The 14,245-nt window shown below is 45.6% G+C and overlaps 1 protein-coding gene across 1 annotated transcript in view; it reads right to left on the reverse strand.

The window, feature by feature from the left end:
* The window catches only part of PEX1 (peroxisomal biogenesis factor 1), a 189,344-nt gene that overhangs the window by 170,098 nt on the left and 5,001 nt on the right, over positions 1-14,245 (reverse strand). The gene's annotated exons all lie outside the window — the stretch shown is intronic.

Genomic DNA, 14,245 nt, shown 5'->3' on the forward strand with positions numbered 1-14,245 from the left:
CCCCGAACCGCCCCCTGACCCCGGTCCCACCCCAGACACGCCCCCTCCCTGCCCCTTTTACGAAGCCCCGGGACTTACGCGCGTCCCAGGGCTGTGTGTGCGCCGGCGGCCTATGCAAAATACGCGCGCAGGGCATTTAAAATCCGGCCCACTATGTCTAGATGAGATCCTAGTGAATTTCCTTGCACCCGGCCCCTAAAATAAGCCAATGCTGCTACCTGTACCTTGAGTGAGCTTAGGGCTAATCCTTACAGTTTCTGCAAGATGGCCTGGAGAAAGATTTCCCTTATGTGCGATTTCAGTAGGGGGATATTCCTCCTTCCGCACTAATTTTCAAAAACCTTCCAGACCTAACCATAAGCCCTGAAGATTGAATGCTTTCTAGATTTTAACAAGGTGGCCACTACTGTCCTGGAATACCTTTATTCTCTAATTTGTCCCTTTGAAGAGCCAAGCTGTAAAATAATATTGATCTGTCCTTTCCCAAGTGACTGGGCCCTGCCTGAGCAGGTTCTTGGCTTCCCAAAGTCTCAGAGGAAGCTCAATGCTGATCCTCACTAGGTCTGAATACCAAACCCTTCTGGGACAATCGGGTGTCACCAGGATGACTGAGCCCTCGTGTTCCACCACTTTCCTCAGTATCCTTGCTATCAGAGGCCATGGTAGGAACACGTTCAATAGTTGGTCCATTGGCCACAGCTGGACAAGGGCATCTATTCCCCTTGATCCCTGTTCCTGGTGTCTGCTGAATAAATTATTTGCCTTGGCATTCCTCCTGGTTCCATCAAGTTCCATTCCAGTTGTCCCCACCTTTCTATCACTCTTGTGAATGCTTCCTCTGTTAGTTCCCATTCCCTCTCGTCTAGCGTGTGCCTGCTTAGGTAATCTGCTTGTATATTCTCTTTCCCTGCTATGTATCAGACTGTCAGCCCCATTAGGTTTGACTCAGCTCATTAGCTGCTTTACCTCTTCCTCTAACTGCCAACTGTGTGTCCCTCCTTGTCTGTTTATACAAGCCACTGCTGTGGTGCTGGGTGAAAGGACTCTTACCAACTTCTCTCTCAATCTGGAGCTTAAGTGTCTGAGTGCTAGCCTTACTGCTCTCAACTCTAATAGGTTCATTGAGGCTTCCCTTTCCTTGGCTGACCATTTATCTTGTACTGCTTGCCCTTCAGTGTGCTCCCCAGCCTAATCTGCTGGCATCTGTTGTTAACATGATCCACCTTGGAGGGACTAGACTGACCCCTGCCACCACTGCATGCTGGACCTGAAGGTTCTCAGAGCTGTAGCTAGTCCAAATGATAGCACTCTGAACTGATAATGGTCTCCGAGCACTGCAAATCTCAAATACCTCCAATGTGCCTCCCTGATGGGGATATGGAGATAAGCTTCTGATAGGTCCAGAGTGTAAGGAATTGCCCTGACTGCCCCTATCACGGACATCAGTGTCTCCATCTTGAATATTCGTACTTTGAGGACCTTGTTCGCCCTCTTCAAATCTGAAACTGGGTGGAATGTCCCTTCTTTTTTGGGAACTATAAAATATAGGGAGTAGCAACCTGTCCCCCTTTCTGGGCCTGTAACCGGTCCTATTGCCTTTACTGCTAGAAGCTTGTGTAAGGTTTCTCTGCCTTGCTTTTGGTCCTTCGACCTGCAAGGAGACGTTAGAAAAAATTCCAGTACTGGGGCGGATAATTCCAGGGTATATCCCAGACGGACCACATCCAGGACTCACCTTTCCCTGATACCTGGTAATTCAGACCCACTCCTTGAAAAACAGTGTTAAGCGACCGCCCACTGGAGGGAACTCAAGAGTGCGGTCCCTTGACCATCACTTCACCCCCTTAAATCCCCCAAGAACTCTGGGGGACTTCTCTGACCCAACCTTGTGCAGCTCAAAACGGTTTTAAATCTTTGATTGGCTGGCCCCTTCGCCTGCCCAACCCTCTAAACTCCTTAGTCTTCAGCCTAAAAGACCTTGATGGTCCCCTGGCCCTATCCTCTGGGAGTCTCTGAGGTTTTGTGTCCACAAGGCCCTTCATTAAGGTGTCTAGACCCTCTCGAAACAGGAGACGTCCTTTAAAGGGCAGGACGCTCAGCCTTGCCTTTCAGGGCGTAATTGCCACCCAGCGCGTGAGCCACAAGAATCTCCTTGCCACTACCACAGACGCCATTTGTTTGGCAGAGGATCTAATTAAGTCATAAAACGTGTCTGCCAGAAAAGCTGTCCCTGACTCTATTCTGGCTATGTCCTCCCCTGAGCTTTCATCCATGCCTAGTACTTCATCGTGGAGCTGTTGCATCCATTTAACTAGTTCTCTAGTTACATAGCCTCCCCACACTGCTGCCTGTAAGGACAGTTTAGATGTTTCAAATAATTTTTTCAGGAAGGCTTCTACCTTCCTATCTTGAGCATCTCTCAAAGCTGCACCCCATTCCACCGAGATAGCTGTAGTGTAAAAAAAAAAACCAAAAAAAAAAAAAAAAAACTATCGGGGCATCTACCTTCGGGACCTGAAACCAACTTTCCATCTCCCTCTGTTGCAGGGAATATAGTGTGGACATTAGGAGTTTAGATTTCAAAGTTGAGTCTGGTGCCACCCATTCTCCCTCAATCATTTCTTTTATGGCCGGGTAGCGGGGAAAACTTTTTGCCAGTTTCCTGATACCTCTGAGGATTGGATCCCCTTGCAATTCCTTTTCCTCCTCCTTGCCTGTCTCCTGTAGGTTTAATGCATGCATTACTTTGACTATCAAGAGATTTAACTCCTCCTTCCTAAATTAGTCCTGGGGGAATTCTGCATTACTGTGGAGCGCAGATTTTGTGCAGAATTGCCAAATTCTGCACAGAAGATGGCAGAGCAGACCTCGGCATGCTATGAACAAAGCACGTTCCGTTTAAGGCGAAGATGAAGGCCCGAGAGAGAGAGACCAGGGGAGGGTAGCAGGGGGGGTGTGAGAGAGAGACCAGGGAGCGAGAGAGAGCAGTGGGGGTGCATGAGTGTGGGTTTCAGAGAGAGGGAACCTATATGAGGAGATTGTGAAGGAGTTTGTATGTGTGTGAGAGATTGGGAGCTGGTGTGTGAAAAAGGGATCATGTTTATATGTGTATGTGAGAGTGCTAGCCTATGTGAAGGGATTGAGATGTGAAAGAGAGAGACATAAGTAGCCTGTGTGAGAGTGTATGCATGAGAGACAAAGGGAGCTTGTGAGGGTGTGTATGAAAGAGGGATCCTGTATGAAGGGATGTGTGTGCGCAAGATAGAGGACCCTGTATGAGGGGATGTATGTGTGTGCGAGAGAGTGAGGGAGCCTGTATGAGGGTGTGTATGTGTATTAGAGAGAGGGAGCCTGTGTGTGAGAGAGGGAGGGACAGAGGGAGCCTGTGTGAGGGGCAGTACTGAGAATGGGGTCAAACTCTGGGACTGGCGATAGAGTGGAAGAGGTTGAGCCCAGAGGTGGAGGAGAGAGATACTGGCAGGTGGAGGAGTTGGGGCCTGAGAGGGCAAAGTGGCCAGGGGAGTAGGGAGAGCGAGTGGAAGGGACATTCTTACAGTGAATTTCTAGGGGAATTCTGCTCAAAATATTTAATTCTGCATCTTTAATAACTTTTTTCTATATTAATTTAAACTGTAAAGACTGTCATTTAAATTGTGTTATTTTGACCAATATAAAGTTTGCAGAATTTTAAGTTTTTGTGCGCAGAATTCCCCCAGGAGAACTAAATAGCCTTACTTTTATATCTATCCGCTCCCCCTCCTCTTCCACAGAAGAATCAGACTGGAGTTCAAAATCTTCTGAATTATTTCCAAAGCCCTCAGGACAGGGAGGCTTCCTCTGTCCTTGATTTATCGAACCTGAAGAATGCTGTGAGCTTTTAGGGGAAGTGAACACAGAGGTTCCCTCTAGAGCCTCCCCTTTGGTCTTCATTTTTTTTATATACCTGGTGCATCAACATTATAAACCCAGAGGAAAATTCAGATTCCTGCCTTGCACCTCCTTTTTTCCTCATTACTAGGATCTCCCCCAAATTTGGGACCAACTGCTTTTCAGCCGCATGCCCCCATGTGGGGCCCTCTGCCTGCTCTGCGTGCTCTCGCGGCTCCCTCTGGGCCAGGGTCAGCGGCACATTGGTTTCCAACCCATCCCTCCCGTCCTTTCCTCCCTTCCACTGCTTACTTCCCGGAGACTGCAAGCCTTCGCAGCAGGGGCAGAAAGAGCCTGCAACGGAGCTCTGTCTCCTTGCACCACATTGGGTGCATTTCCAGCCTCTCTCGGCCATGCCCTGAGTGGAGGGGGAAGAAAAGACAAGCTCTGCCCCGACAATGAAAAACGCCATCCACTCCCTTTGATTGTACTACTTCCCCCCCCCCCCCCCCCCCACCCCGAGGGACTTACCTGGATCATGGACCCAGGAGGAGGGGGACCTTCTCGGAGCCCCTGTCCTACAGTTTCATCCCTCCTTCTTCCTTCCTCTTTTTTTTTTTTCTATTTTGTGCCCAGCTATCCCAGCCTACCACCATACCTAGCCGGAGGCAGAGAACTACTGGAAAACCACCCAGCTATCCCAGAATACATTGCAGCAATAGCATAAAGAAACATAAGAGAGCTCTCTGCCTCCACCTACCGGTCCACAGGGGAATCCTGCAAGTGTGGACTAGTCTGCAAGACGAAAAGGGAAGTAACAGATTTGAAAGCAAGACTTCCATTTGCTAAAGCCATGTTGGCTCTTCCCTATTAATCTGTATCTATCCAGATGACCAGTAATTTGTTTCAGAATAGTTTTTACCATTTTGCCATCAAGCTCACCAGTCTAATTTCCCAGATCACACCTGAAGCTTTTTTTTTTTAAAAATGGCCGTTACACTGGCCATCCTCCAGTCCTATTCACATCAGTTGAGGTACCTGAAAAGTTAGGATTTTTAGCTGTTAGAACAGGTCAATTTTCAAAAGCTCTGTGAGGAATTGCATGTAAAATAAAGGCTACATGTATAAGTTGGACGTATGCATTTAAATTAATTTTCAGTTGCCTAAAAACACCCAAGTAAACAGCACGCATAAATTATGCTGCATTTAAAAAAAAAAAAAAAAAATGTTCAAGGTTGGGGGAGTGCAAGGATTTATGAGCGTTTGAATTTTCAGAAGTTATGCACGTTATGATCTTTACAAGCATTAATATTTATTTTTATTTAATATGTACAGTATATACTGCTTTGCTAGTATAACCAATCCAAGCAGTGAACATCAACTATGACAGAAAAATTGCAATAAAATAAAACCAAGCCAAAAAAAATATCAAGATTAGAAGTGCTATAACAGCAGCAAAATATCTAGTTATCTTATTTTCTTGGGGGGAGGCGGCAGGGAGCAGGAATGAAGGTGTGGGTCTTTCCAATTGCTTGAAAATTTGGTGGAGTCCAGGACTATTCCGTCGTAAGAAATGGGTTTTCTTCTCCTTGCACCTCTTATGATGTGATGGATAGAGGTAAAAATGCCAGATGCTATGATAAAGAGTGGCTGATCTCGGTTTCTAAATTGTTGAGTTTTGAGTGGCAAACGGCGATAGAGGTAGTAGTTGGTTCTCTCTGTCCTAATCTATAGGAACATATTATCCCAAATCGTGGGGGCTGTCAACAGAAAATTCTCTGGCCTTATATCTGACCAGGCACATCTCCACAATGGTGGCACCCTCATTAAAGCTCCCTGACTGGACTGTAACTCCCTACTCGACATATAACATTACAACTTTCTAGCCAGGAATGGAGGGACCCAGGCTCTTATGGCACAGAAGGCAGCCAATGATCTGAATTTTGCCCTTGCTTCTATCAAGAGCCAATTTAACTGAATTAATAGAGGGACACCTGTAACCGCCCTTGCAGCCATATTCTGCAACAGCTGGAGTCTCTGGGTAATCTTGAAGAAATGTTGCACCTCATTTTGTAATAGGTAAAACTACATGATTGCCATGCTGGGTCAGACCAAGGGTTCATCAAGCCCAGCATCCTGTTTTCAACAGAGGCCAATCCAGGTCACAAGAACCTGGCAATATATAACAACCTGATATTCCAAGTTAATTTGTTTATCTTGTCTTTGAAAATAAAGATGTCTTTGCATGTTTGCAATTATATGCACTACCAAATGTTTACTACTAAAATTTCTGTCTGAGGATGCACAAACAGACCAGAACATTCTGAAAGTAGCAAGATAACTTCCATTAGTCCTATAATCAGGATACAGTGGATTCCTTTCCCCAAATGAGATCAGCAGCTAGTGGCTTGCTACTCCTGAAATAACAATGAGCTGAGAACTCATATTTCCAGAGTTAGAAAATATTTAGAACAATAAGGGAATAAGACTTTGACCTATCTTCTTGAGAATGTTAACTATTGCAACTCCAGAAAACAAGCTAAGTGCTGATTATTCAATTCAGTTTGTGGACCTTGCTCCTCTGTCTGGGAAATGAAAGGGAATGTAAACTGGATTATCTGAATAACTCCCTAAATGCAATAAAAGAAGGGATGTCTTAATAAATTGCTGTTGACGCCTACAAAAGCTGAGATTTTGTTAGTAGGGAAAGATGTCTGATTTTTGATGATTTTATGTAAAACATTCATAGCCTAACTTTTCACCCTTCAAAGCGAGGTACGTAAAAACATTCACAATAATAATGGTTTGTTTGCTGATTAGAAATGGGCCTCTAATATTAAAGTTATGTGTTCAAGATTTTACATTATCAGGAATGTTTGTCACTTACAGTAGTCCTGTTTTCTTTTGGGTTTGCTTCTGCAAGTTTGTGTGTTTGGTATCTATATATTATTGCAATTTTTTTTTTATTGATTTCATTGGATTTGTTAGATATGAGAGATGTTTGTAATGTTGCTATACCATAATGTGCACTGGAAGTTATGGCAGTAAGATATGAATAACTATTTTTGTTCACATGGGGGGGGGGGGGAAATCTCGGGAGCAAGGTTTGCTAGTCTCTGGGGCTAATTAAGGCATTACTAAAGATGTGATTTTCATGGATTAGTGAGGCAAATGACATGTTTTGCCAGCCAGATAGGTCAAAGCTTATTAGAAAAGGAGAAATTACTATTTACCTGATAATTTAATTTTCTTTAATACGAATAGGTAGATCCAGAACCAGTGGGTTATGCACCTCTACCAGCAGATGGAGACGAAGCAAAGCTGACCTCACAGAATATATATGCCTGCAAAAACAGCCTGCCAGTCTTCTCTGCAAAAGCCAAATGTGGACAAACTAACAAAAATGTGATTAACAAGACAAACATTCAAACACTCAGCTAACAGGAAACACTGAGCTCAGACAATCAGGCTGATACAGTATGGTATACTCACCCAAGCGCAATGTTTAGCATGTGACTGGCTGCGCGTTTGACATGCATCTATTACCCCTTATACTGTAAGGGGTGGAGTTTGTCGAAAATGCATGGCCAACCCCCCACCGAAAACCAATAGCGACCTTTAAAACTAATCCCTCAGCTTCCCCCCCCCCCCCCCCCCCCCCCCCCCAAGACCTTCCAAATTAATTAAATACAACCCCCCACCCTCCTGACCCCTCCAAAACCTGCCAAATTAAATACAACCCCCACCCTCCTGACCCCTCCAAGACCTGCCAAAAGTCCCTGGTGGTCCAGCAGGGGTCCAGGAGCAATCTCCTGGACTTGGGCCGTCGGCTGCCAACAATCAAAATGGCGCCGACGGCCCTTTGCCCTTACTAATGTCACTGGGGTCGACCAATGGCAGCAGTAGCACCTGTGACATAGTAAGGGCAAAGGGCCGTCGGTTGCCAGTAATCAAAATGGCGCCGACGGCCCTTTGCCCTTACTATGTCACAGGTGCTACTGCTGCCATTGGTCGACCCCAGTGACATTAGTAAGGGCAAAGGGCCGTCGGCGCCATTTTGATTGTTGGCAGCCGACGGCCCAAGTCCAGGAGATCGCTCCCGGACCCCCGCTAGACCCCCAGGGACTTTTGGCAGGTCTTGGGGGGGTCAGGAGGGTGGGGGGTTTTGTTAGATTTTTATTTTATTTTTTTATATTCGCTCCATAAGACACAGACATTTCCCCCCCCACTTTTGGGGGAAAAAGTGCGTCTTATGGAGCGAAAAATACGGTAATTATTCGCCCTATAAGACGACCCCCGGCGTATAAGACGACCCCCGGCTTTTGAGAAGATTTTCAGGGGTTAAAAACTCGTCTTATACGCCGGAAAATACAGTATTAAAAAAAATAAAATTGAAATAAAAAGAGGGGGAGTTGATTTTAGGAATTCCTTTCCCCTCCAGCCTCTGTGCACCGATCCAACATTCGTTCCCGCCTCCTGGGGAGCTTGGGGGGACTCTGCCAGCTTGGCAGGTTGACCAGCCTTCTGGGCTAGGCCCCGCTGTCAGGCTTAGATTTTTCACTGCGTGGTAGGCTGCGGTGATGTTTGCATGCCTTTTTTCTGCTCGTAAGGCTGCCCTCTTCGGGTACGTCAGTTTGTGCTTGCACGCCCAGCTGTGCGTCTAGTTGTGTGCCTACCTGGGTGCTCATTTGGGCACATGACGTCTACCTGGGCGCTCAGTTGTGCTCCTAAGTTGGGCGCCTATCTGAATAGTACATTAGGTGCCTATTTTTTTGAGCGCCTAATCTTTACAAGCGCCTATTGCAAGTACAGCTGGGCGCACACTTCTCAGACACCTGTTTAGAACGTGCTGCTACATGACTATGGCGCCGACAGCAAAGAAGCCCAAGCGCCTTATCCTTTGTGCTGCTTGCCATATTCGGGCATCTCAGCCTGGCGCTCCCTCTAACTTGTGTCAGCACTGTTTGGAGGATCAGGGAGATTGCCTCCGTTTGGATTTTGCTAAGCCCAGTCCTTCCCAGACTGATGCAGGAATGGGAAAAAGTGTTGCCACTGGTTTCACCTGGAATTGGGGCTTCCCTAACTGGTTCAGCAGGGGGGAGGTAGCTCAGTGGGCACAGGTCAGGTGCCCCTCTGATTTGGGCATGGATCCCTCTGCCTTTTCTTGGGTGGAATTCTTTCAAGGGCTTTCAGTCCTTTCTTCAGGCACAGTTGTTGGCCCTAGTCGCTTAATTCAGGATTGCAGGTCCCACCCGCCTAGTGCTGCGGGTAAGTCTAGACCTGCTGCAGGTCACGCAGATAGGGACCCAGATGGCACGGATGATGAAGCCGATCGTTACTTCCTGGAAGATGGGGAAATTCCTCCTGGGCTGGTGCTGTATAGAACTATGTTGCGATTCTTTCAAAGTGATGAGTTACCGGCTATGATTTCCCAGACATTGAAGATGCTGTGGGTACCGGGGGCTGATTCCATGTCTGAGCCAAAGAAAGATCCCATTTTGATTTATTTGCATAAAGCCTCATGTTTCTTCCCTATTATGGAGGCTATTCAAGAACTGATTGATCTTGAATGGGGTGCTACAGAAAATGTCATAATGCCTCTGTATCGCTCCATGGTGAAGAGGAACAGTGTGCAAATCCACGGCTCTCGTGCTAAACTTTCAAAAGGGAAACTTTGATAAAATGAGAAAAATTGTTAGAAAAAACCTGAAAGGAGCAGCTACAAAAGTAAAAAGTGTACAAGAGGCATGGCCTTTGTTAAAAATTACCATTCTAGAAGCACAGTCCAGATGTATTCCACACATTAAGAAAGGTGGAAAGAAGGCAAAACGATTACCGGCATGGTTAAAAGGGGAGGTGAAAGAAGCTATTTTAGCCAAAAGATCTTCATTCAAAAATTGGAAGAAGGATCTAACAGAAGAAAATAGGAGAATGCATAAACGTTGGCAAGTTAAATGTAAGACATTGATAAGACAAGCTAAGAGAGAATTTGAAAAGAAGTTGGCTGTAGAGGCAAAAACTCACAGTAAAAACTTTTAAAAATATATCCGAAGCAGAAAGCCTGTGAGGGAGTCAGTTGGACCGTTAGATGATCGAGGGGTTAAAGGGGCACTTAGAGAAGATAAGGCCATCACGGAAAGATTAAATGATTTCTTTGCTTCGGTGTTTACTGAAGAGGATGATGGGGAGGTACCTGTACTAGAGAAGGTTTTCATGGGTAATGATTCAGATGAACTGAACCAAATCACGGTGAACCTAGAAGATGTGGTAGACCTGATTGACAAACTGAAGAATAGTAAATCACCTGGACCAGATGGTATACACCCCACAGTTCTGAAGGAGCTAAAAAGTGAAATTTCAGACCTATTAGTAAAAATTTGTAACCTATCATTAAAATTATCCATTGTACCTGAAGTCTGAAGGATAGCTAATGTAACCTCAATATTTAAAAAGGGCTCCAGGGGCGATCCGGGAAACTACAGACCGGTTAGCCTGACTTCAGTGCCAGGAAAAATAGTGGAAAGTGTTCTAAACATCAAAATCACAGAACATATAGAAAGACATGGTTTAATGGAACAAAGTCAGCATAGCTTTACCCAAGGCAAGTCTTGCCTCACAAATCTGCTTCACTTCTTTGAAGGAGTTAATAAACATGTGGATAAAGGTGAACCGGTAGATATAGTATACTTGGATTTTCAAAAGGCGTTTGACAAAGTTCCTCATGAGAGGCTTCTAGGAAAAGTAAAAAAAAGTCATGGGATAGGTGGCGATGTCCTTTCTTGGACTGCAAACTGGCTAAAAGACAGGAAACAGAGTAGGATTAAATGGACAATTTTCTCAGTGGAAGGGAGTGGGCAGTGGAGTGCCTCAGGGATCTGTATTGGGACCCTTACTTTTCAATATATTTATAAATGATCTGGAAAGAAATATGACAAGTAAGGTAATCAAATTTGCAGATGATACAAAATTGTTCAGAGTAGTTAAATCTCAAGCAGATTGTGATAAATTGCAGGAAGACCTTGTGAGACTGGAAAATTGGGCATCCAAATGGCAGATGAAATTTAATGTGGATAAGTGCAAGGTGATGCATATAGGGAAAAATAAACCATGCTATAGTTACACAATGTTAGGTTCCATATTAGGTACTACAACCCAAGAAAGATCTAGGCGTCATAGTGGATAACACATTGAAATCATCGGTTCAGTGTGCTGCGGCAGTCAAAAAAGCAAAAAGAATGTTGGGAATTATTAGAAAGGGAATGGTGAATAAAACTGAAAATGTCATAATGCCTCTGTATCGCTCCATGGTGAGACCGCACCTTGAATACTGTGTACAATTCTGGTCGCTGCATCTCAAAAAAAGATATAATTGCGATGGAGAAGGAACAGAGATGGGCTACCAAAATGATAAGGGGAATGGAACAGCTCCCCTATGAGGAAAGACTAAAGAGGTTAGGACTTTTCAGCTTGGAGAAAAGACGGCTGAGGGGGGATATGATAGAAGTGTTTAAAATCATGAGAGGTCTAGAATGGGTAGATGTGAATCGGTTAATTACTCTTTCGGATAATAGAAAGACTAGGGGCACTCCATGAAGTTAGCATGGGGCACATTTAAAACTAATCAGAGAAAGTTATTTTTTACTCAACGCACAATTAAACTCTGGAATTTGTTGCCAGAGGATGTGGTTAGTGCAGTTAGTGTAGCTGGGTTTAAAAAAGGTTTGGATAAGTTCTTGGAGGAGAAGTCCATTAACTGATATAAATCAAGTTGACTTAGGGAATGGCCTTTGCTATTAATTGCATCAGTAGCATGGGATCTTATTAGTGTTTGGGTATTTGCCAAGTTTTTGTGGCCTGGTTTGGTCTCTGTTGGAAACAAGATGCTGGGCTTGATGGACTCTCGGCCTGATCCAGCATGGCAATTTCTTATACTCAAGGTAGAAGATCTAACACACGGGCAGATACAGTAAAGCGCGGCCGTGGTTACCCGGTTTTTAACCCACTTTGGACGTACGTTTTGGATGCGTAAGGCGTACCCGCAATTCAGTACCGGCTTTTACGCGTCCTTACCGCTTGCCGAAAAGGACGCGTATCCGTTTCCACCCACCGCATATATATGTGTTAATGATCGTATTAGCTATTCTCTCCGATACAGTAACGTGTGCCCAAATTATCGCCCTTTTAACCAGCTTATTTACCGCGTCTTTAACCTGAATATTTACCACCTACCCTGTCCCTGGCGTTAGATGGGAGCCGCGCCACGCTAGGGTTAAACTGTACGTCTGAGGCTCCGGACATGGACGCCTCTACGGACACCGGAGAGATGGGCATCCGCTAGGTGTCCTGAGGCTCCGGGGTCCAGCGGAGACATGGATGCCTCCTCCTGCGTCTAGAATAAGGCCGTAGTAGACGCTGAAATAAGAATGCATACCTGAGTTGAGAATACACCGTGTTGCAGATCCATGTATGTACTGTTAAATAGTTTTTATGTGCTGCCAGTCAAACTGTACACCAGAGAATCCACAGTGTGGCATATCCATGTATGTTCTGGGAAACTTGGAAGTCGGGTCGGGTGCTCAAGGCAGCGGGGCCTACAGGTGGGAAGGTCCATGAACGGAAACCACGTCCTCGGACGTCCAAGGTCAGAGCGTCCGTTCATGGACCTTCCTGCCTGTATCCGGGCGTCCATGATCAGAGGCACCGCTGCCTTGAGCGCCCGGCCGGGCGCTCAAGGCAGCGGGGTCTGTAGAAAAGAGCCATCCACTTACCTAGTGGAATGACATTTGAAATGACAGGTACCAGCGCACCCTGGATACTGTATAGGCGCTGCATACCGCTCTATTCAGTAAAATGGATTGCGAATGCCTACCGCTTCACTGATGCCATTTGGATTTGCGTCCAATTTGAATACTGAATCGAGCGGCTTGTGAACCAAGATGTGCACGCGGCAAACGAGCGGGCGCCCGGCACTGCCACACTTTTTCTTAAGCGTCCATTCTGTATCAGCCCAACAGTGATTAGAGACAGAGATGCAAGCACTTCAGAAAAGAATTATTCAGTATGAAGAGAGTATTGATGACCTAGAAAAAAGGTCAAGCAAAAATAAAGCACGCATTCTTGGCTTGCCAGAATCACTCAGATACTTGGTTGGTGGACATTTTAAAAAATGTGGTTTCTGCATACTTTAAGCCTGCCTGAAACACATGATCCTCTGAGGATAGAGCAGGCCTGACTAGGACAACATGTAGTTTCCTGAAACAGACCTCATCCGGTCATTGCAAGAGTGCTGGATTTCATCCCCAAGGCTGCAATTATGCAGGCATACAGAAAAGTGAGATCTCTACAGTATGAATGGCAGCGGGTCCTCATATTGCTCCATGACAATAGCAGCACACTGCAGAGCTCTCTCCCCAATATGCACAAATATGATTGAGAGAAAGATTTGTTTTACTCTGCAGTTTCCTGCCCATATAAGAGTGTTATCAAAATAAATGTGAGTCATTTAAATCTGTGGAGGAGGCGCAAGTATTCCTGTCTAAACTGAGTGAGGAAAAACAAGCTACTTAAATCCATATATTGTTTTGCACTTTGTCACTATTTCGGGAATTTGTGCCAAGGTTTGATCTTTTAAGTTTCCTTATTGCTAGCCAGTGATATGTCTTGGGAACTGTAAGCTGTCTTTGCTTAAACAATGCTAATAGTTTTATTTTCTCTCTCCCTGGTTTTGCGATATCTTTGTTCTTTAAGCCTGTAGTAATAATAGTCCCATGATTTATGACACTCAGCTGTGATGATTAACCCTGGCTAAGCATTTTTGTACTTATAAGTTCACTTATCTGGGTCAGTATAATGAACAGTTGTTATTTTAGTCCTGGGGGAATTATGCGCTACTGCGGAGCGCAGAATTGACATTTTCTGCGCAGAAAATAGTAGAGGAGACCCTGGCATGCAGCAAAAGGAGCGCGTCCGCAGTAAAGATGAAGGCCCAGGTGCGCCGTTTGCGGCGAAATGGAAGGCCCTTGTATGCTGGGAATGGAGCGTGCTCCGCTTGCAGTGAAGTAGTAAGGCCCCATGTGCCGCGAACGGAGTTTGCTCTGTTCACGACGAAGATGGAAGGCCCCGGTGAGAGAGAATGAGGGTGAGAGAGCATGGGAGGTAAGGGGGGGGGGGGGGAGTGTGGGTTTCAGAGAGAGGGAGCCTATATGAGGAGATTGTGAAGGAGAGTGTGTGTGTGTGTGAGAGAGAGAGAGAGACTGGGAGATCGTGTGTATGTGAGGGTGCTAGCCTGTGTGAAGGGATTGTGTATGTGTGAGACAGAGCCTGTGTGAAGGGGTGCGTGAGAGAGAGACATAGGTAGCCTGTGGGAGGGGCAGTATTG

The sequence above is a fragment of the Rhinatrema bivittatum genome, chromosome 2, assembly GCF_901001135.1.
Source record: "Rhinatrema bivittatum chromosome 2, aRhiBiv1.1, whole genome shotgun sequence".
Classification (NCBI taxonomy): Eukaryota; Metazoa; Chordata; class Amphibia; order Gymnophiona; family Rhinatrematidae; genus Rhinatrema; species Rhinatrema bivittatum.